We start from the raw sequence: 24,172 nt of genomic DNA, 5'->3' as shown, positions 1-24,172 counted from the left end.
GAAGATCAATCGAAATTAGCAACTACAAGGAATAATTATAATTATAATTGTTGTTGTCTCGGAGTCTCATTAAAGGCGTTTCAAAGACACCTCCTGTTCTAACCTCAGTTGCAAGCCCCATCCCGGAAAGGGCAGGAGATGGACGGGTGTGGTCCCTGCGACTCTCCCATAGAATCCTGGCGCTAAAGAGGCCAAGGAAAGTTTTGCCATTAACTTCATCGGGGCCATGATTTCTCTGCCTTCGCGGCATCTCGGTTGTAACTTTGGAGGAGACCCTCCGCTAAAGTACATGTGTCCCAGCCAGTGATCGACCCCTTCCATCGTTAACTGTGTGCCTAGAACAGACCAACCAATCTCAACTAACAAAGCAGCCCGGATGGTAAAATCAACCGAGAGAGGCTGTTTGGGTTATTTATGACTGGAAATCCCCCACAAATCTTGTTTGTTTTAAATGGATCAGACGTTTAGTGTCAGATCTCTGTATGACGGGGGAAGAGGCTGTAGTTAAAATGCCAGATACAATTACAAACAAGTTGATTGGGGCTGCTAAGGATGCGGATTCTAGCTATTCCCTCTCTCTCTCTCTTCAGGGTCCTGCAAACTTTCCTGAACATACACCATACCTTTTCAATGTTGCCAGTTTAATTTGCCCCTTGTTTCAGAAAGGAACAGGATAAAGATCTTCTGTTTTTCTCTCCCTTGTATGGTGGAAGACTTCCAAAGGATCAGAAATATCGCTCTCTCTCTCTCTCTCTCTCTCTCTCTCTCTCTCTCACGCTCTCTCATATGTCCCGAGAGAAAATGTCAATGCCCAGGTTGAGTGGAAAGAACACGTGGGATTGCTGTCCTGTTTACAAAGCGATCTTCACTCTGTTCAGCATTTTGCACCCCAGCCCCCACCACAAAGTGGACTGGGAAATGTATCCGGTGTGTAACTTTTCCTTCTTTCCACCCAGCAAAAGTTCAAGACGAAAGTCTCTCTGGTCTGTTTGTTTGCATGTGATGTAATATCACATGCTGATGCTGCTTGAGTACTGTGCACCTATATACAGGCGGTGTCCCCCTATATATATATTAAAGTCTTAAATACGGCGGGAGTGTTGTATAGAAACATAAGCGCAAAAACAAAATCCCGCAAAGTAAAGAATGGCTGAAGTCAGGCCAAATTCTGCCCTCACATATACAGGCAGAAATAGGCCTCGGACTAGATGAGGGGGGGCTCGAACCTAGGCAGGGTCTAGTGTTTCAATTCGTAGGAAAGTCAGGGGGAGTCGAAAGCACTCAGGCCTTTGCGGGACGAAGCCTTAGGAACACTCACCTGGGCGCAAATTTAAATTGCGCTGCGAAGTATCTAGCGTGCTAGGCAGGGGGATGTAATGAGCCCTTAGATTTTTGACTGAGCCACGACCAAACTGAAAGCAAACTCCAATAAATAAATAAAAATTAATCAACATCAACCATTAACTAGGTCAGCCCTACAGAAATGGCAAGTGTGTGCGGTGTGGAAATCCGATAGCCTTCAGATGGGGGTATTTAAAGGGGGAAATAAAAGTGGGGGAGGTGGATTGGCTGGGAGAATAGCCAGAGTAGTGAGTGCAGTTCAGATTACCCGTTCAAAAGACATCCCAGTCGCATCTAAACGATTCCGGATTTGTAAGGACCCTGTGTTTATTGAAAACATATTTACACTGCAGCATATCCTTGTGATTCCTCGGCTTCTGGTATATTTCATTAGCTGCTTAAAGTTTCATTTAAATCCGGCTGATTTACACGACACTGAGCTAAATTTAGTCTTTGAGCCCTGGGGTGTAAATCTGTTGAAGTCACTGGAGTTACACTAGCGATGAATTTGACCTAGCAACTCTCTGTCTTTCTCTTCAGACACCATCAGTTAAAACATACTAAGTTAATGTGTTTTATTGTGATTTGTTTATTTAATTATCTACCTCCAGACTAGCTATACAGTTTAAGGAACTGATCAATGTATCCACCACCATTATGGATTCCTTACAAATTTATTATTAGGAATATTTGCATTTCTGGTGTTTGCACTATGGAGAGTTTAACTAAACCGTCTCTGGCTGGATAATTGTTAAAGAAACATAGCTCATTCACTTTTTTAAATCCCGGGTTAAAACATGTCTACTTTAAGAAAAATCATTCCGTTTTGATTCTATTACATTATATTTAACTCTATTTTTCAAGACTCCTATCTGAGCTTGTTTTGAAGACAGGGCAGTCCAAAGGTAAGAGATAGGCATGAATTATTTATCAGAAGTGAATATAATTATGGTTTGGGTCAAAGTAAGGGATTAATTTAACAGATGAAGAAAGTCAAGTTGAGCATCAAATATTTTAAAAATAAATCCTGAAAATTAATTTCTGTAGAAATCCAGATTCAACCTCTTTGCTAAAGATTTAGCTGAGGCAAATTAAAAATATTGAAATCGCGTTAATGCTTCATTATTTTTTCCAGTAATAAAACTTCACCTGAATAGGACTGATGTTATCAATAAGCAGGAGAAGTTAGCCTAGTCTGGGTTGTTCATTTATATATCATTGAAAATATTTCTATCACCTTTCTAGTGATTCTTCCACAGCTTTGACAGATTAAGCTAGTCACTAAAAACGTTTTAGAAAAGTACAAACATATAAAATTGCTTCCAAATGGCTTTGAGTAAAATGAAGATATATATGATATATAGTGTATATCTAGCCTTTCTGCATAGTCTCTGACTATATATATATACATACAACCAGGCATATACATCTGGATATATAGAGATATATACAGTCTCTACCCCATACATACCTCTGTATATAGCCTGTGATTATGTGCACACACAAAACATACACAAAAGCACACATACACATCTAGATATATGGACATAAACATACATAATCTATGCTAGGTATATAAAAACTCTTTATATGTAGTCTATGATTATAAATAAACACAATCATACAAGTTCACTCACATATATCTAGATATAGAGACATAAATATATGTGATCTATATTATATATAGCTGCTATGTAGTGTATACACCCAAATACATCTAGATACATAAGAGTCATACATATATATAGTCTATACTATATATAATTTCTCTCTATACACACACAACACGATCACCCATACCCATCTAGATATACAGAGACAGATGAAGGGGATAGTTAGAAATACCAAACAGTTCATGCACCTGGCTGGCTCTATTTTTAAACGTTTTTAGATAAAGCCCCTCATTTCCTTGAAGCATAAATTAAGAAAAAGCGATTAGCTCTCTATAAAATTTGCATCTTATTAGTATTACCACAAGGGTTATTTTACAAGCAAATGTTCAAAGTACAAACAAATTTCGATATAGAAAAATAACGTTTCCGCTGCAAATATCAAGGGGGGTGGTGGTAGAAAGAGGTGCTTTATAAAAGGGGATTGGGTGTCCCTTTGTTCCCTCCCCTCTTTTTGGTGTGTGTGGGGGATAAGGAGCATTGGAAGGCAGGTCACGTTGTGTAATCTATGGTTGATGTGTCTGCAGGAGTTTAAGACCTCGATGCATTTAATAAATTATTTTACTTGTTTTAAACCAAGGGGGAGGGGGAGAAGGAAGAAGAGGGGATTTGCTGTTGTTGTTAACTGATAGTAATTCCTCTGAAATAAAGAGATACAGGGCTCTCAGGCTAATCACACCCAGATTAACGCACTAACCCCCATCACAGTCCAGATTAGTAACAATTCCTCCTCCACCCCCGCCCCAAAAAAAAAGGGTTGGAAATCTCATTCTCACACAGACATGATGCCATAACTTCTACAGTGAGTGTGTGTGTGTGTGTGCATCTAAAAGCAATAAGAGCCTTTTGTCTGAACATCATTGCAAAGCCAACACGACCTGCATGGGAAGTCTGCTACTTTTGATTGGGCACAGATCCCAATTTAAAAAAAAAGAAAAGAAAAGAAAAGAAAGATATGTGCGGGTATTCTTCTTTTTAAAGTTGGGATCTGTCACAGGTTCAGACTTCCCATGCAGATCGTATTGGCTTTGCAATGATATTCAGGCAAACACATAATGGTGTATAACACACACACACGCAAAACACTCCAGTCTCATTCTCAGTTATAAACCATTTTACACTTTAGAAGCCCAGCAGAGAGAGGGGGCGAGAGAGGGAGAGAAAAGAGGCATTTCCAATAGTCACACTTGTCAAGGGAGACCATCTTTTAGCCCTCAGCAGCAGCAAATCCATGTGAACTCTGGGTGAACCAAGATTGAGGCAATAAATCATCCTTACAAAAGCCTGCTGTTGGACGCGAGTGCCAGTCCCTTACCTTTAACGCTTTCACGGGCGAAGGAGAAAAAGCGAACAACAAAAGTTCAGATAATCTATGTGCAACCCAAACCGGGGGGGGGGAGGGGGGATCTGGGGGCGAGAGAGGGTGGAAGAAAGAGGGAGGGGGAATCTGTCCATATAGGCGAAGCAAGTAGGGATTTTTCATAGCAAAGGTGGGGATGGCATTATGTCTATGGTGCAGATTATGATGGTGCAGTGGGGAGGAGGTGAAGGGGGGGGGGGGGCTGTCAGCAGCAATATGTGAACAAACCCAGCGTCATGACAGCAAAGATGGGGAAGACACAAAAGCATTGATTAGTGGAAGGAAATAGGCACCATAATGGATCTCAGGGAAAAAAGTCTTTTTTGTGCAATGGAATCCATCGACTAACGGTGAAAGGAATTTACAAAAAAAAAATACCGTTTTGCTTGTGTGTTGGTCTCATAATTTGGCCCTTTCCACCATTAGGTTCCAGTGTGTGTTGCCTTAAAGGATCCATTTCTTTTCTGAAGCCCACCCCACCTTCTTGTTAATGAAGGACTTTTCTTTCTTGTTGAGAGAGAGATAGAGAGAGACTGGCCCAAGATAGATAGATAGATAGATAGATAGATAGATAGATAGATAGATAGATAGATAGATAGATAGATAGATAGATAGATAGATAGATAGATAGATAGTCTTTCTTTTCTTGGTCCAGTCTCCTCATTGACATTTCTTGATTTCACTCTCCCCCACATCACTGCGATTTCTTGTTTAATATGCACAGTAATTGGGGTGCCTGTACTTCTTTTAAAAGATCCTGATATATGATTTATGTCATTTATGCAAAAAAGGCAACCCCTTGTCTGAAATTAACACAGCGCTGGAAGGCTTTAAAAAAAAAGTTTAACACGCACACACACAAAAATCCATGGCTGACTAATCTAATATGACAAACTATATGATGGATATAGTTTATGTTAATTCACAATGCCCTTTCCTCCAGAATTTAACTGTAAGTTAATGTACACCGGAAACTCGAACTCTACACGGTCTGCTAATGGGTTTAGGTATTAGCTAGTTCTAACGATGCATACAAATGTACTTGTCTCTGTAGGCTGCCCTAAGATTTATGACTCTTTTGCCTTCTGTAGCTGTAAACAAGGAGGGGGAAGGAAAAAAAAAAAACCTAGTCTCTGCATCACTTAGTACATCAAGGAGTCTTTTTAAAAGCCCGGGTTATAGGAGAGAGATTCCGACCAAGTCTGCAACTTTTCCTAAAATACTCGTGTTGTGGGTTGTATCTGTGTTATTTCTTTGCCCATGCCACAGTCAAGAGGACAGCGGCTGAACACACACACACACACACACACACGACTCTGTAGAAAGCTAAGCAGAGTTCCAACTCCTACAGCAAGATGATGAAGAATGATTGGATTCAGAGCCCAAGCAAAAGAGAGTGGGTGGGAAAAAAAGTTTCTTTTTGGGGGAAAGAGATGTTCCTCTCGCGCTGATGCAAACTCTAACAAAGGAACAATGAAGATACTGCGTCCCCTGAGTAGAGCTAAGAAGCTAACTTTGTATTATTTCCCCCCCTAGGTTCGGATTCGACTTCGTTGATTAAATTATTCTTGTGCCGGCCAAAAGAGTGCGTATTGCTTGGAAGAAGATGGTGAAATAAGAGGAAATGCTTGTTTTTAAAAGAGGACAATATTTATGATTGCTGTGCTAAAGGTATTTTTATATGATCGCTTTCTAGAGGAAAGGCCAGAAAGTGTGGTAATTTTTTTATGTGAATGTATTTTTAAAATATATTAAATCTCTAGTATTTTGGTGCAGGATTTGCTCTGGGGAGGGTTGTGTACAGTAAAGATTGCAAACTTACAGGAAAGTTACTGTTCTATATACTGTTCATCTGTAGAAGAAGATTTACTATTGGAAGAATAATTTTGACGCAAATACTTTGGGTTGAGGGAAATGAAGTTAGGACGGGTGCGGGGAAAATATGTATGTTAACTGTCAGATTTATTTGTGCAAGAAATAATTCTATTTTAATTAAGATTTTTTAAAAATACGCTTTCTCCTAAATGATGTGATTTAAGCATATAATTCATTAAACATACTGAATATTTTGTTGGCTAGACACTGTATTTCTGGATCTCTGCAGGCCAGTCCGTGTCTGAATGTTACCTTCGCTGTCGAGTACATATGTACAGTTTTACTAACATACTTTCCTGACCGTTAAGTTTATTTGTGTCACATAAAAGTCAGTCTGGATATTATTTTCTACCCAGTGAGGCCCCTACAATATATTTCAGTGAAAGGTGTTGGGGGGGGGGGGGAGAGGAGGGGAGTTAACTGAAGAATTGATGCACGTGAGCTTGAATTTAAAATATTGTTTAAGTTTCTACTTACTGTTATTGTTCTTATTATTGGTTTTTCCCTGAATGAACTTTGTGTTTTGGCAGAGTTATGGTGCTTGGAGGCATTTGAAAGGATATATTTCATCACCAGGGCTCTTAAATGTCAGAAAGCAATATATAAATTAGAAATCTGATCTTTGATATTATTGAATCGGAAAACATACCAAAATATTCCAGAATGGGGGTGTTTATTTTAAAATTTGATTAGCGTTGGCACACGCTACTCCTTGTATTCTTAGAATTAAAAAGCGAGGGGGCAGCTCATCTATTTATTTTCGTTTCGTTCCTCCTAGCAGTGGGTGATCAAAGGGTGGCTTTAACACTGAAATCGCCTCCGAGTTTTGGAATGACAGAGTGTCTTGCAAATTGCATTTTGAATGCAACCATAGAGTGATTTCTCTCTCTTTTTTTCTTCTGCATCACAATATCTGATTTCAGAATTTCAGTCAGGGAGTGATCACCAAATAAATTATTTTTGGAGCTTCCTAAATACACTTATTTTCCCCTTCTCAGATGTTGCAAACTTCCATTCGATTGCTCTTTAAACCACTTCTATTTTGTTATTTGAAGAAAAAAAAAATTGGACCAGAAAAGAAAGTTGAGTCCTTCTAATGATTTGGAGGCACATGGTGTTGCTTAAAATGTTCGCTTTGAGATTCATAAAATATTTAAAGCCACAAGTCAACCCTCTCCTATTTATTGCAGTGTATAATTCAAAATTATCGTGTATTAATAAGCCAATAATGATAATCTCTATAGGAAAAGCATGGAGTTGTGCCGGTTTTATGGCTGCCCTTATCCTTTCTAATGACCTTTGGCTCAGCAGCGTAATAACTCACTACAGAATGAGCAATTGTCTGGAGAGCCTTAAATACCTCACAGTCTTCTCTGCACTCCGGACACTTCCAGCGAGGTAGAGTCTCTTGCTTCAGAGCATCCGGAGTAGAGAAGTCTCCCCTCTCCTCTCAAGGTCTGGACTACAGGGCAGGGGGGAACTCTGGACCAGAGGACACGAGTCTGTTGCCCTAAGGCACTTGATGGAACCCGGTGGGGCTCTCTCTGCTCACGTGATCCAGAATTCTCCGCTCAAAGCCTGGTTAATTTCACCTCCACTGCCTCCCACTTGGAAAGTAAATTCCTACACCACCACCAAAGATTATGTTAGTAAGTCATTCCTCTGCTCCTTGTAAAGGATGTGTAGGGATGAGTGCTGGGATCTTTGACGGTAAAAAAATAAAATAAAATAAAAATTGCATAGCTTGCTAATTCTGCTAATTTCTTTGCAAGAAATGAAGTGTATATTCTGCCAAGAAATCTCCTCCTTCACAGCCACTCGCCACTGATCAAAGTTTTGAAGCCGATGGAAACCGGTTTTCTCCCCTCCTTACGTGCTTGTGCTCATTAAAGACCCTTTTTCAATTCAATAAACGGTAGTGTTGTATTTGTTCGTGGGCCTATTTTCACAGCAAACTTGCGCCGTCACAGACTGTTATTGTTTTATTTCCATAAACAGATCTGATCTGATGCCCAATTTATTTCTTTTGGATGCATTTACCTTCTTTTAAATCCCCCCTGTGTCCCAGGAAATTATGATCCTGTGGGAGTTGTTTTCATGGGAATATAAAAGTAATTTGTTTATATTGGACAGTGGAGTGGGGTGTTTTTGTCCATGTATTTTACATAAAGATAACAAAAAAAAAAGGTGGCTAGTCGTCCCTCCCCCCACAGCAACACACTACATATGCCCTAAATATTCCCTAGAGGACCGGTTCTGAAGTTAAATCGAGGAGCCACCTTGTGATGTAAAATGATAAATGCCTTCAGTGCAGGATCTGAATGGGAGCCAAGCAGCAAGAAGTCATGGAGAGGATACATCAGTAACCAGCTTTGGCACAGAAGGAAAAAAGAAAGAAAAGAAAATGCACACTCAGCAAATTCGGTTTCCACGCACAAGGAGAATTACAAATGCCATTCTTTGATATGGTATGTTGCATGTTCCTTCCCACTTAGCCTTTGGAGGGGAAAATAACCAGTAGATCTCTCTCTCTCTCTCTCTCTCTCTCTCTCTCTCTCTCTCTCTCTCTCTCTCTCTCACACACACACACACACACACACACTCTTTCTCTGTCTCTCTCTCACACACAAAGAACAACAACACATATCTATAGCATCCATGGCGTTTCTAAGACAGCTATGGAAACAGATGTGGGAAATCAACGAATCTCATCATACATACTGTATTGATCAGATTCCACTGAGGCAGGAAAATGTCAGGAAGCAATTTCTAAGGATCACCATATTCTGTTCCACTGAAGTTACTTTTAATCAAAGGGCACCGCGGCCCCTCTGCTATGGTCCCCATGGGGGAAATAATCGCTGTTGTTTGTTTAGCAGCTTCAAATATAGACAGCACAGTTTAAAAATCTTGCAGTGCTCCACATTTCACAGGACCCAGCAAACAGTTAATATCATCTGTAATTTGCAAACCCTTCCAGCTGCAAAACCCACGGGGCACTGTAACATTACAAAGTCTGCTGGTTGCTAATAATAGCGTGTTAATTTGCTAACTTCAGGCAGCCGCACCTTTTTGGTGACTCTCCTCAAGAAATTAGGAATACAACATTGAAGAGAAAACATTGATTCTGATTTATTGATAGCAAAGCAAATTCATTAGGTCTGGATCATGAAGCAGTTAAAGAAAATGGGTGAGGTAAAGCTTTTAAACTCCCAGCCAGTCAAAGGGTAATGAAAGGAAAGTGGTAGTCGGGGAAATTGTATTTCACTCTGTTATTTTACATACTAATTTTTTATCATCCAAGTTTACTGCATCCTTGGCTCCAGCTCTTAAAGAGATCAACGCTTGGCTGGGGACGCTACATTTGCTAAGTTATTTTGGTGTGTAACTTTCTAGTGCAGGCATTCTCGACCTACTAGTATTTCTACTTTCCTTGTATTTCTTTTACTCTCCGCGCTCAGTCTGTAGGTGTATCGGGGAGGGGGTAAATGCTGTGACATGAATGTTAAAAATGTATCCTGCTTTCCAGGTATTTCATTTTTTCCCCATCCATTCTTTAGAACCCTGGATATTTTCTTAGCATGAGCTGACTTTGGGGGTCAAATGGCTTGAGGCATGCCTAGCTGAAATGTGTTTGCCAAGGCAATGTCACCTACCTGCTGCCTTAGCTCTCTAAGGATCTGATAAAACAAAGAACATAAGTGTGGGTTTACCCTTAAGTAGGTGTAAAACACTTAAGCTGGTGCTTAATTCTGATCGGGTGCTTGATCAATGAGATTTAAGCAAGTGCCTCAGCGCTTTGCCGAATCAAGGTCAATGATATTATTTTCACAGAAGTGTCGGGTTCTATCCTGCAGCCACTGTTCAGCCAAACAGCCCAGTGATACCACCGCCTCGTGCCTCAGTTTCCCCTCCTATCCTCTTGTCTATTGAGACTGTAAACTGTTTGGAACGGTCTCTCACTGTGGATTTGTACCGTGCCCAGCACAACACCACCAGAAACAATATTAATAACAATAAATGTCTGCATGTCTTTTGTTTCACCATTCAACACGATGAACTCAATTAATTCACTTGTTCTTCCCCTCTGATTTCCAGACGGTTCCAGCAAATACTGACTACATTAAAAACAACTCCCCCATCCATAAGTGAATAGAATATCTCGGACAAATGGTGTTTTGAGTGAGAGAAGGTGGGTGAAGTCATATCTTTTACTGGACCTACTTCTGTTGGTGGAAGAGACTCGCTTTGGGCTCCACGAAACCTGAAGATGAGCTCTGTGGAGCTGCAAAGCTTGTCTCTTTCACCAACAAAAGTTCGTCCAATAAAAGATATGACCTCCCGCACCTTGTCTCTCTCATATCCTGGGGCCTACACGGCTACAACACTGCAAACAAGCGGTGCCTTGTCCTGTAATAATTTGGGGGTGGGGGGGGAAGAGATATTCTGGATTTTTTTTTAACTTCAAGTAAAATAAATCCAATTCTATACGAGCAGTCTTCAATACAGAATGTGAGTCGCTGGAAATCAGCATTGCTCTATTGGATTTATGTGGATTTACATTAGCTGAGGAATGCTGCCTTTCTCTTTCCTTAATCAAACCGGCTGCATAAGCACTTTTCAATCTAATGGTCCCAAACACCTGCAAAATATAAGGGGGTGAATCCTGGCACCATTGAAGTCAATGGCAAAATACTCCCACTGATTTCAATGGCTCCAGGGTTTCACCCCGAAATTACCACATCTTTGAAGAAGTGCATCAAAGAGGTTAATGGTAAATTTCAGTGAAAGGGCCCAGAGATCAAAGGTGTTGTCCCCAGTAGTCTGGATGTTTATACAGTTTTACGGTTTGGTTCAATCTCATTAGGATTTGGGTTAATTATTTTTCTCCCATGCACAGAGAACTGACCCCCTGCCTGGCTAGTGTGTCAGCCCATACAGGTAGTTTTGCTTTCAGGGTTCTTTTGACATAAATTCCATAGGAAAGGCATATGTCAGAAATGGAGCTTTATGGAAATGTATAGTTAGATGGTAACTTCAGTGTTAAACATTACTTTGAAATGGAGACAAAATTATTTACCTGCTTCCCACATTGCCTGCCTAAACTTACCACACACCTCCACACACAAACTCTCATCACTACACAAATACAATCACACACACACACACTCACACACTCATACCATAAGCATACACTCACCAGACACACACATCTAGACCATGCACACATACTCATGAACACACAAACACAAATATGCACACATATATCATAAGCAAATACACACATTCACATACTTACAAAACACATATGCTTACCCATATACATCGAACACAAATACACACACATACTCAAAACATTTGCAGACTCCAGCACAAACATTCATACCCGTGGACCATAAATAAATATACATCTCAAATATATATCTCAGAAAAGAATCTCAAAGTTGGAAAAGGTTCAGAAAAGAGCAACAAAATGATGAAGGGGTATGGAACAGCTTCCATAGGAGGAGAGGTTAATAAGACTGGGACTTTTCAGCTTGGAAAAGAGATGACTAAGGGGGGATATGATAGAGGTCTATAAAATCATGACTGGTGTGGAAAAAGTAAATAAGGAAGTGTTATTTACTCCTTATAACACAAGAACTAGGGGTCACCAAATTAAATTAATAGGCAGCAGGTTTAAAACAAACAAAAGGAAGTATTTCTTCATGCAACATACAGTCAACCTGTGGAACTCCTTGCCTGAGGAGGTTGTGAAGGCTAGGACTATAACAGGGTTCAAAAAAGAACTAGTTAAATTCATGGAAGATAGGTCCATCAATGGCTATTGGTGTCCTTAGCCTGTATTTGCCAGAAGCTGGGAATGGGCGACAGGGGATGGATCACTTGATAATTCGCAAAAAGAAAAGAAGTACTTGTGGCAACTTAGAGACTAACCTGGTTAGTCTCTAAGGTGCCACAAGTACTCCTTTTCTTTTTGCAAATACAGACTAACACGGCTGTTACTCTGAAATCTGACACTTGATAATTATCTTTTCTGTTCACTCCCTCTGAAGCACATGGCATTGACTGCTGGCCGAAGACAGGATGCTGGGCTAGATGGACTTTTGGTCTGACCCAGTATTGCCATTCTTATGTTCTTACACACATACACCTCCCCACACATTTACATAAACCCATATACATATATATCTCACAGGCACACTCATACATAAACCAAACATAAACACACATATACACAAAAATATACATACATAACATATACAAACACCCACACAGACAGCAACATACCATACACACATATGCACCATACTCAAATACATATTCTATACTCAAAACATACACAAGTACCAAAACACACACATGCCCATACACAAACACACTGAGTCACCTATCTACCCCATATTATACACAACCACAGGTGTGTGCAGCTGCATTTAGACACTGATCTTGCGGTACTTAGATGAGCTTTTGCCCTGTAAGAGTTTGCAATAAAGGGTTCTACATGTAACAAAGAGGACACAGTTGTCTGGTTGTGAGGTGGGAAGCATCTAGGCAAGCTGTGTATGGGACAGGAAAATACCAATAGCCATTTCAATGTATTGATCTAGCACCTGAACCTGAGCCATTCCTAGCAACCTCCCTTTGACTTCAGTGGAGATGTCGTCACCTAAGCCAGGAGTGCAAATTTGCCTTCATGCAGGACCTACCACTTGATGCCAACCCTGAAGCCTGGAGGGCAAAATCTACCACCCCACAGCCCTGCCTCCTCACTGTACTTAGAGGCCTGTACTGCAGCCTCAGTCCCACCTCCCGCATCCTGAAGTGGTGAGCTCTGACACCAGTGGAAGTGGGCTTGTTTGGAAGCATGGAGCTTGCTCCGCTAGTGCATGACCTCTGGGTGCCCTTGTTTAATGTATTCAGCGGGACAAAGCCCCGGACTGGGGAAGAGCTCACCACAGCATCTCTGGCTCTTCCTAGGACAGTACTCATCTCATTCAAAGAGAAGAGTCCCTCCACCCCCACCCTCTCCTATCTAAGGGTGGGGTGGGGGAGAAGAGAGGCCTTGTTGAAACTTGAGATGATGAAGAAATTGTTTTTGGAAGAATGCCAGTAGTGAAGTTGCAACATTCAAGTGTCATCTTCGGCTGGCCCTCATTCAAGGCTTGTTTAAATTCAGACCTTTGGGTTAGGGCAGATCTGGCAGGACTAAAATAAAAAAAAAACCCATTTCACAGATCACCACTGACCAACAGGAAGCTATATCCTAAGCAGAACACCACTGTTTAGGGCCCCAGATTGAAGGGGTTCTTTCCATCTCCCAGGACTAAGTTCTGTATGATGCAAGCTTTTGAGAGTCATCTCCAACACATACACAGTCATACACAAAAACACAGGGGCTAAAGGGAAACATCTGACCATTATGCATGTTCATGCCTTTGAAATAAGCACCCCTTTGTTTGGTATACTTCAGCACATAGCTGAATCCAGGATCTGGCTGCTTGGATCTAATTCCTAGGGAGTTGCTCATGGAAAAGCTACATGTTACTCTTTTGGTGCTCAATAGATTGAAATCATGTCTAGAATTAAAGGGGTAAGGTAACAGCCACCTATGACTCTTTATTCACAAGCAGTCACACTATACAAGGGAATTTCTTGTTTCTGAATAGGGAAATTACTTTCTTTCTTTCTTTCTTTCTTTCTTTCTTTCTTTCTTTCTTTCTTTCTTTCTTTCTTTCTTTCTTTCTTTCTTTCTTTCTTTCTTTCACAGATGGATATATATTTGGAGCCAAATCCTGCTCACAAATCCTGCTCACAAGAAGAGTAAACCTTGACTTCAATGGTTTTACTTGCCTAAGTAAAGCCAAGCTCTTGGCCCAGATGCGGACCCCCCATACAATCACAGAGTGCAGGAAACCTCTCCCCAGTCCCTACTGTATTATGTGCTGAGTGAAATGCCCAGTCAGGATAATTTCTGCAGCCACCAAGACAGAAGTCTGTTTATGAAAGGTTATTAAAGCAAACTTAATTTCTGAAGGTTAGCCATTTGTTTATAGTGTCGGAGTGATTAGACTTAAGGAACTCATCTCATCTTGTGCCTTCCAAATCAGTTTTATAGATTATCTTTGTTAGTTATTTGGACCGTACCTGCTCTGGAAGTCAATGTCCTCTTTATTTGATGGCATTGTAACAGAGAAAGCCTGGCAGATTTATGGGTATACGAAGTGTTCCGAAAAATAGACTAAATTAAGTATTCAAGCCATTGAACTGTAAATACAGAGATAGTATCATTTCGCTCTATCTGGGTGAGAAGAGAAAATTGGCAATGGGGTCCATTTTTTGCCAAGACCATATTATTATTTAAACAGCAGTGAATCATACAAATGAATGCAGCCCCCCCCCCCTTTTCTTTTCTTTTTGTTTGGGGGGGGAGCATCCAGCAGATTTTTAATAGGAAAACAACTCTCTCTTCTGTTCTTTTGTGTGTGTATTTTAGCCCATATAGATGGCCATGCATTTTGCCTTTTCTCCGAAGATTTTAGATTTTAAGTGATTCCATCGTAGATTTCTCTACGCTCGCATTTCCCTTGGCTGCTTCTCGGAAGAAAGTGACCTGTCTTAAGTTAACTTTATGAGAGTAAAGTTGTCATAATGCGCATATAATCACTTTGCTCTTGAACGGGTAGGTGCAAACACTGGGATAGTTGCTTGTGTTTATTTTATCAATAGAAGAACCCCAGCTAGATTTGAAGCTTTTATTATAATTATTATAAGGTCGGGTTGTTGGGTTGTTCCCCCCCCCCTCCCCTTTTCCAAGTATTTGAACAGAAACATCAGCTGTGAAATCTACAACAACTCTGTTCTTGTCCAGTTCGATTAATTTGAGGGGGGGGGTCAGAGTCCTTGGAAGCACCAAGGTTAATAAAAGCACCAGGGTTAACCAAGATAAATATTGTATGCCTCGTAGGGTTTTAGCACTCCCACTAACCATATCAACCTCTCCCAGAGAGCAGGGTGTGCGTTCAGACGCTACGGATTCTAATTGTCGTGGTGACTGAGGCCACGAGTGCCTTGTTTACATGAATTGGGTATTTCTTTCTAACAGTCTTGCTTTATATATATATATATCGCGTACGGCTCACGCAAACTTGGAGAACTGCAATCGAACAGCAGAGCCTCGCGTTTACTGTTCAGCTTGGGGGTGTCAGCTTGCAAAGTGACACTTGCCAACAGTTCACCGGAGGACTCTGCTGAGCGCCCATAATTCTTTACAACCCTCTTGCAAGTCGTTATGAAAATCGCTCTCAGTTATCAGAATGAAAGAGAAGCGGTGATGGATACAGCGAAGCCGAAGAGCCCCATATGTTACAAGGAAATAAACGTGAAGAGACAGTGTTATTATTTTGTTTGTTGGTTACTTGTTGGGGCTTTTTCTAGATCTTCCAAAGGAACCTTTTGATAAGAAACAATGGAATTAAATTTGACTCCACAATCTCTTTCTCTCTCACTCTCTCTCTCTCTCACACACACACACACGCACGATTTAACCTAATAAGCCTGAGCTATCTCCAAGCCTTGCTCTCCAAACGTGCCTGGCATATGCTAAAGCTTTAAAAGAGCGAGCAATAGAGACGGTTCTGCCATGCATACCAGCCACGGATTGACAGGATAGGGGCATAAAACAGCCACCGCCTTCCCCTATTAACCCCAAAGGCAAAACGCCTCGGATTCTTTTGGCCACATGGATTCTATTTACAAGGGTGGGGTTCGTCCCAGCTCTGCCAACAAAAGAGAGGGCTAGCCGAAGGAGGATGGATGGGTTAGGGAGGGTATCGACACAGCACGTTAAAGCTGTTTCATAACACGTCAGCCAGGGTTGCTCACCCCACAGAAACTAATGTGACTTTAGGTACCCACACCCGTCCCTCTCCCCTCCCCCTCCTCAAAATGCTCCTCTCCCCCTGGTAATGAAGGTCTGATCGAATCACAGGAGCACTTAATTTGCAAATATGGAAAGCAGGGAAAGAAGAAGGCAATCCCTTGCCAGAGTTAATCGCCATCCGCAGTGACCACGAAGGGCTGTTTTAGGGTAAAGATCTTAAAAGAAGCCATTTGATAAAAGGGTTAGCAATCAAATGGAAAGACTAAAACCAAAACAAACCAGCTCACCACCCCAAGAATAAAAGGTCGATAGATTGCAGGCCTAGAAGTTCTGTGATAAACAGTGATCCAAAGGGGGAAAGTGCGCTTTAAACCATCTGCTGCCAGGGCTATAAAACAGTTGGATTTACAGCTTGCCTCTGCCAGATACCCATGTGAAGTCTTTCAAGGAATTCCCTCTTTACAATGGTCAGGCCAAACCTTGGCTCTGTTCTGTGACACCCTCCGATGTACAAGTACAAACACAAACACACACCCATAGACACAGACATACACATGCACACTCCCAAACACACACACACATAGAGATAGACACATACACACAGCACATACCCAAAGTCCGGCACATAAACACTCCTAAACACCCAGAGGCACTCACAAACACACACACACACAGAGAGAGAGAGAGCAGAGAGAGAAAGAGAGAGAGAGAGAGATACACACAGCACATACCCAAAGTCCGGCACACAAACACTCCTAAACACCCAGAGGCACTCACAAACACACACAAACACAGAGAGAGAGAGAGAGAGAGAGAGAGATACACACAGCACATACACAAAGTCAGGAACACAAACACTCCTAAACACCCAGAGGCACTCACAAAAACACACAAACACACACACACACACACATAGATGCACACAGACATACACTCACACAAACACAGCAGACACGCAGGCACACGAATACACTCTGACAAGCACACACTTACACTGGAGGTTTATCTTCACAATAGTCTTTATGCTGCTGGTTCTAAGACTTTTCTACCCATATTAGGAAAAAAGTTTCTTCGTACCCAGAAAGATGGTTTCCAGATAGAGAGAAGAACTGTTTAGATTTAAAAAAAATTACAGGTCTTGATGTTTCGCGCAGGGGAGTATAAACACTTCGCAATGCTGTGTTTCTTCACGAGTGGAGCGGACAGTAACAGCAAAGCCCGTGCAGCATTTTCTAAATCTCTGAAAATCCTTGGAGAGGAAAGGAAAGGTTAGGATGACCAGCATGGGGCCACTACATGTGTAGGTATCGGTCGATTTATGCCACCCAAGATGTATATAGTAAACTTGATATTAAAACATTCACTATAAAAAGGCAGATCGTCAAGGTAAAGAAGCCACTCAGTAGCATCAAGCCATTGCTATACAAATCACGGGTCATTTTCTTCCCATACAGCAATGCTAGTCCCACTTTTCCACCTGTGTTTCTCTCCCCTGAAAGCAGCTCTAGTTTTGTGAAAAGAGAGAGAATCAAAATCTGAAATAAACTACTTGAGAGGTTGTTGTTGTTTTTACAAATGGGGGGGGGGGGGTTTACCTTCTCATTTGCCTTTTTTCCTTCACATCATCAGCATTTTTTTTTGTAATAAACATTTCCCTTATTAAATATGCCCATGAAGAAGTCAGGTCTCTTTAAAACCAAGTCCTTAAAATATTTAGCCCATTTCAGGCTCATGCCCCTTTTACAAAGCTATCTCGCTGTATATACACCCAGGGTCAGTTCTGTATACTGAATATATAAATATTGTTATCAAGAGCAAACTTTATACATTCAGTGCCCATAGAGGCCCATGCAAACGGCATTCTAGCACTGAGGTGAAGTTTATACAACTTTAAATTCAGCTTTACCATCTGTTCCTTTGGTTTTAAGAAGGAAAATAATCTAAACCAAAGCTTAAAAAAACCAATCAGAACGCGGCTAGTGTACTCTTTCAAACAGGGTGCTGGCAGAATAATTCTCTATCTACAGTCAACATCGTCTCATAGACACCATAGGCTTTATTTTACATGCTTACAGTTGGGAAAACTGTCCAAGGATCAAGCCAGACTATTCTCTTTCCAAACCTTAATTGTTAAATTAAAATGAGTTAGTGAGGTATAGCCTCTGCACCAGAGACCCCTCGGACTTGAGTTTGAGTCAGCGAGGTCAATGGGGGTTGGCCACTGACTTCCGGATTTTTGTTTGTTTGTTTGTTTGTTTCCCCTCAGCCTCCTCCGTCCCCCAATTTATTGGAAGTATTCTACAAACCAGGATAGCTGTATTTAAGCATTGAAATAAACATGGCGCGTGGAGGTATCGAATTTTTTACCTGCCAGGACCTCCATAGTCTGGAAAGTGTAGAGAAGGTATCTTCCTTAGCATAGGATTTTAGGGGATTATTTGTTATTATGCAGTTTAGACCCTTTAAAAAAAACCTTCTTGGATTCTAACTGGAAGTAAATTGTAACCTTTAACAATCATCTAATCTGGATACTTTAATAAAAGAGGAGTCTAAGTAGTCCTTGATGAGGCTAGAGACATGGGCTAGATAAAGTTATACGTCCAGACTTCAGAGCTGTTGCCAAACAAGTAAATTAACCTGCTGGTTCAAACAATAACTTTGGGATTATGCCGTTCCCTAACACGAAACTTCAAGACCCTAGTCAAAGCTCCTTTGTCCTGCTGTCCAAACTTGGGGTCATGACCTAGCTAATGCAAAGCAAACCTGCGAGTAAACACTTTATTGGGTCTTCTTTAAATATTTATAGGTACTTCAGGGGAACTGGTTTTGGGGGATTTCAGAGAAGCCAGACAGACGTTTTGCTGCATGCACGCCCCAGAAGTAAGCCAAACTGTATCTAGTCATTGCAAACAAAATAACCATAATTTAATGGACAATCCTGATAGCAGGTTGCTTCTACTTTTTGGGTCTCGCAGCATTTCGGGAGGGTAACCAACTTCCAGGCTGTGTGGGTGTGGGTGTCGGATACGTTTTAATTCTCTCTATATATGTGTGAGGTTTTGTACATATGAATGTATATATAAAATGTGCACATGAGCATAAACACGTGTGTGTGTGTATATGTGTGTAAGCATCTACTTTTAATTATCCATATATATGCCGGTGGAAGTCTTTTTGTATGTATTTGTGTGTGTGTGCATATACTTTTAATTCTCCATATGTGTGTGTGTGTGGTTGTGTGTATATGCATGTACTTTTAATTCTCTGTGTGTACTTTTAATTTCCCAGGCTATTACTCAAGGGAAACTTGCACTCAAAAGCTGCAAAGCACTTTAAGCCTTTTAAAGTGTCTGCTTAATAATAATTTAATGAATTGAAAATAAATGTATTAAGATGTGATTCGGTGAAGTTAACAAGTAATAAGCAGAGGAGAGCACTCTATGGAGGAGTGAGCTTGTGTGTGGGGAAGAAGATGATTAAAACAACATACTTCCTTTAAAAAAAGAAGTATCTGGAAAAATTTACCTTAAAATATTTTTGAAACCTTGTAATAAATTAATTCTTCTATCCCATGCTGGAGCATACCCTTTTGTTTGTGTTGCAATGGTCGTGTGAGACTCAACCTTACTTAAATTCTGCTCTATTTCCTAAAGAAGCTGGCTGTCTTTGGGGTAAAGGATATTTTTTTTCAGAGGTATATTGTCCTCAGTAATTTCACTTTTCCTGAGAAGCAATAAGTATGAGGCATAAATAACCGTTCAGAGGGGGATGGGGGTGGTGGTGGAAGGGAGTTAACATCTGAGCCCCAGAGAAATGAAACTGTTTAGCTGAAAAAGTAATAACACAGATATTTATGAGTGACTAAACAGACACAAACAGAATTGATTGAGTGACAGCCGTCACAGTGAGCGCATCAGAATTAAACTTTATGAAAAAGCCCTAAAGTTTGAAATAGTAATTTTAATAACACGGATCTCTTTCCATTCTCAGTAACATATGTATATTACTTATACATTGCATTATGTATATATATATTTAGAGTTATTTTTCTTGGCTACCCCTCAATTATTTCTAGGTTGCTTGTTTGCTCCTCAGAAAGAGTTACACAAAGGACAAAATATTACTGAACATTGTATAAAGTTTAACACCAGAACAGCAAATAACTCCTTTAGAGGAGGAAAGAAGAAGCTGGGAGAGCTGTAGTACAGATAAAAAGTGAAGAAAATAAAATGATCAAAATATCCCTGAAAAAATGAACTCCAAGAAACAGTTAAAGATTTTAATACAAAGATTGTTTTTAAATTTTTTTTCTTTTTTTAAAGCAAAGTATCTATCTATCTATCTATCTATCTAATACATATGATGGATTAGGTAACAATGGAAACTTTAATTTAGGAATGGGAAAAAATTAATTTAAGAAAAGTGAATAATTTACAAAGCAATATTGAACTCCCTACATAGAAATAAACCAACCTCTCTCTCTCTTTCTCTCTCTCTCTCTCTCTCTCTCTCTCTCTCTCTCTCTCTCTCTCAACTCAAAACTATCTATTGCTGAGTTGGGAAAATACTTTTCAACGTAGGAAGACAATCTATAGCCAATGAAACAAACAAACAGAAAAGGGTGGCTTTTGCCAGAAACTGTTAATATCATTACCATAACGGCTGCTGGCTGTTTGTAAGGAAATACTAGTCTTTCACTAAAGTCCCAAAATGTTTGGTTTGGTACCTTGCCCATCAAAATAAATCATAAGGACAGATTAGGAAGCACATAAAACTATATCTCTGGATAATGATATACGAGACCACAATAAATGTAAGTTACACGTTCGAGGTGCTGTCAGTTATGGTTGCAAACCCGTAACTCATTCACTTAACCCTGGCTGAATGTTTGTCTTTTAATTACAATTAACAGTGCAGACGAACTATGTGAGGGATAAAGGACACAAGTGGCTGTAAAGACCTGGGATATTATGTTAACTGAAGAGCTTGGAAGCTAAACTATGCCACTTCTGTGGATTAGCCCTTGGGCAAAAGGGGGGAAATGTGTATCTATATACTGGAAAAGTTTTCATAAAACTGAAGGCACTTAGTTTAACGCCTAAAGGCCCTTGTTTGTGGGAAGTTATCTCCCCAAACATCTCTGGAGCTGTTGGTTTTTAACAGGCAATACAGGAAACTAAGTTTCACAGCTTCTTGAACTACATTTAACAGAGGTCCCTTCAAGGGTCTGTATACAAGGGCTTTATAATGTCTTTTTTTATAGCTCGCTAAAGCCTTATAAACTGCTTCTCACTCATGTTAGAATTTTAGTCCTCAAAAATCTAGCTGTGAGGGGAAACAAAAAAAAATTAAGCGGGTCATTTTCAAGCAAATTGGACTGGAAGAAAACGAGTTAAAATAAACTGACCTGAGATGTTAATTTGATCCTCGGGAAACATTTTTTGTTGATGATGTTACTTTTATAGTCCAGTAATATAAGTAGAGAGAATATCCAATCACGAACAATGAAATACACAATTTGAGGGGGAACATACCCCCACAAATCTATATGTGCCGAGGTAAACCTGGAACATAGCGCACTGAAATGAAGGAGCATCTAATCTTCGAACACGGGATGATGGGGAGTGGGGTAATGCAGCCCCTTGTACCAGATCCATATGTGCCATGATATATTTGGACCATTTTGCACTCCTAAACAGACTAAATTATTGTTTCCCCTCTAACACAGAAATTGTTTCCCTTCTCGCTCGATTGCATTTACCTCCTGATTTTAATCCTCGCTTTGCAAAGTTCCTTCGTGTTTTTTTAAAGTGCAAAGCTACTTACTTGGCGTTGGGTACTTTGATCTGGTCATAGGGTAGTAGCCAGTTGGGAAATAAGCCATGGGAAGGCGGGAAGTGAGAAGAGAGATTTGGCCGTAACTTCACCCTTCTTCCTTTCTCTTGGATTATTTTGGTGACAACACAATGCGATAACACGCATTGAATCTGCCCCATCTCTCCCCCATTACTATGGTAAAATCTACAAAGACGCTAAACAGTAGTGGTGCCGCTAAATCTATGTAGAGAGACACAGAAGGTACACGTTGTGAGACCTACCCGGGTCAGGGGGGCTTAGAGGTCAGCCTGCCTGGCTAGAATAAAGCTGATGGGATAGAAAAGTTGTCCTTTCAGTGAACCCATTTTTGCCATTTACCCGAACTTCAATAAAGTATCTTTCAGGCGCTCAACATGGAGGCGTCAAGAGACTATGGTGCAGGCTGCTTGTAGCTAGGAACATTAATTTTTTTTCTCTTCCCCCTGCTGCCTGGCTATATAATGCATTCATAATCTCCCTCCACGCCAGGAATTGTGTCATGGCCAAGTCTAAAGGCTAAGTAAGATGCTAAATAATACTCAGCAGAACGCAGAGAAGAGGTGAAAAAGTAAAGTTAGTCTCAAAGAACCGGGGCAGAAAAGTAGGTACAAGAACGCAAAGGCATATACCTAAATGTGATTCTTTTTTATTATTATTACTGAATATGCAGACTATAGAGCTGAAAATGTGATTAATGTTTCCTTAGCTTCCTCATCTGACACTCAGAGAGAGAACACATACGCAACAAAAAAGTCTCATCCCATTCAGAGCCAGTCCCCTCTCAGAATACCCCCTGGTAATTCATCCAGTTATGATGCACTTTGCAAAAAGGGGAGGGGTGGGGAGAAAGTGGATCAAACTTTAAACAGAAATATTTCCACCCAGCCCACCCCCACCAGCCTCAGTTTAGTCTGCGGAACTAGCACATGTAGGTTTCCACTGATGAACACACACACACACACACAAATTGCTTGGCTATGAACTGCCAGTTCAACTTTGTAGCAGCACCATTATCACAAGGTTAGGACTTTTAGCCTTTGTTTTCTTTACAATGTATATGCATGGTGGATGTGTCTGAAGACAGTGTCTCTAACCTCAAGTAAAGTAAACCTCTTTTTTTCCCTTTGGAGGATGCTTTGTTACAGATTAGCTAGCTAATTCACTTTATGGTATATAAAAAGAATTTAAATACCATGTTTTTCTGTTTGTTTTTACTGGTAAAGTGTGTGAGATTGTCTGTTACAGGCAAGGAATCAGAGGGAGAGAAAAAATTGCAACCAACTCATAACACATACCTCTGCATGGAGGTGGAAATGTTTAAAGAGAACTATAGACTTGATGTCTATTTACAATGGCAACATTTTTCTCCATTCTCACTCTGATATTAATGTCCCTCAGCAGGAGTGTAAAGAACTGATGAGCTTTACATGTACACGATCTATTATAAATAGTAATCATAATCTATATTCCCCTTTCAGGATCAATCTCACCAGCTATCACAATAGGTTCTGAGACCATTATTTGTTTAAGGGAAGTCTATACATGTTTTTGAGAGCCAATAAAAAACAACATTTAAAAACAAATGAAATAAAAATAAAAATAAAGGTAATAGAAAGATCCCCTGTCCTAATCCCCTTCATTCAGATTTGATAATCTCTCTTCTGGGGAGGGTTAAGGAGATCTAATCACCTGGCCAACTATCCTAATTCAATGAGGATAGTGTTAAATTCTTGAAGAATAAATGTCTTTAAACAGGCCTACCTGAAAATATGGCACCCCTATGTTATTTCAGACTGGGACAGCAGTTCTGAAAAGGAGCATGCTGCAAAGTTGCAAAAGATTGGGGCCTAGAAAACAGCTATGTATAACTTCCCCATTTGTACACAACTCTTTCTTACAGTTATCTCATCCTTCCGGGAAAGTAAACAAACCTTCAATTGTGGGGACAAATTTCTTGCTAAACTATCCATGTCACTCTCCGTTTGGATCATTTATTCAAAGTCCAAGAGCAAGAATGCCTTTTTGCCAAACCTTTTACTGTCTTTGGAAGAAGATTAGATGAAACCTATTGGTTTTATGAATGAACTAGTTCACATAATCTTTCAACAACAACAAAACAACAGAAGTGTAGAGAAAGAGAAAAAATCAGAAAACCCTTATATTAGATAGGGGAAAAACAGAGACAGA

At 40.3% G+C, this 24,172-nt stretch overlaps 1 protein-coding gene across 12 annotated transcripts in view; it reads right to left on the bottom strand.

The window, feature by feature from the left end:
- The window catches only part of HOXC6 (homeobox C6), a 95,717-nt gene that overhangs the window by 2,951 nt on the left and 68,594 nt on the right, over positions 1-24,172 (bottom strand). The window contains exon 1 of one of the 12 annotated variants that reach the window (XR_014709064.1): positions 21,537-21,555. The exons of 10 other annotated variants lie outside the window; for them this stretch is intronic. The gene's annotated coding sequence lies outside the window, so the exon portion shown is untranslated. Of the gene's footprint in view, positions 1-623; positions 2,154-21,536; positions 21,556-24,172 lie in introns of those variants that run through there. One more of the 12 variants, XR_014709065.1, reaches the window with a different exon arrangement.

Source organism: Lepidochelys olivacea, assembly GCF_965140295.1.
Source record: "Lepidochelys olivacea isolate rLepOli2 genome assembly, chromosome: 20".
Classification (NCBI taxonomy): Eukaryota; Metazoa; Chordata; order Testudines; family Cheloniidae; genus Lepidochelys; species Lepidochelys olivacea.
The sequence above is the reverse complement of the archived record's forward strand: the minus strand, read 5'-3'. Positions and strand labels throughout refer to the sequence as shown.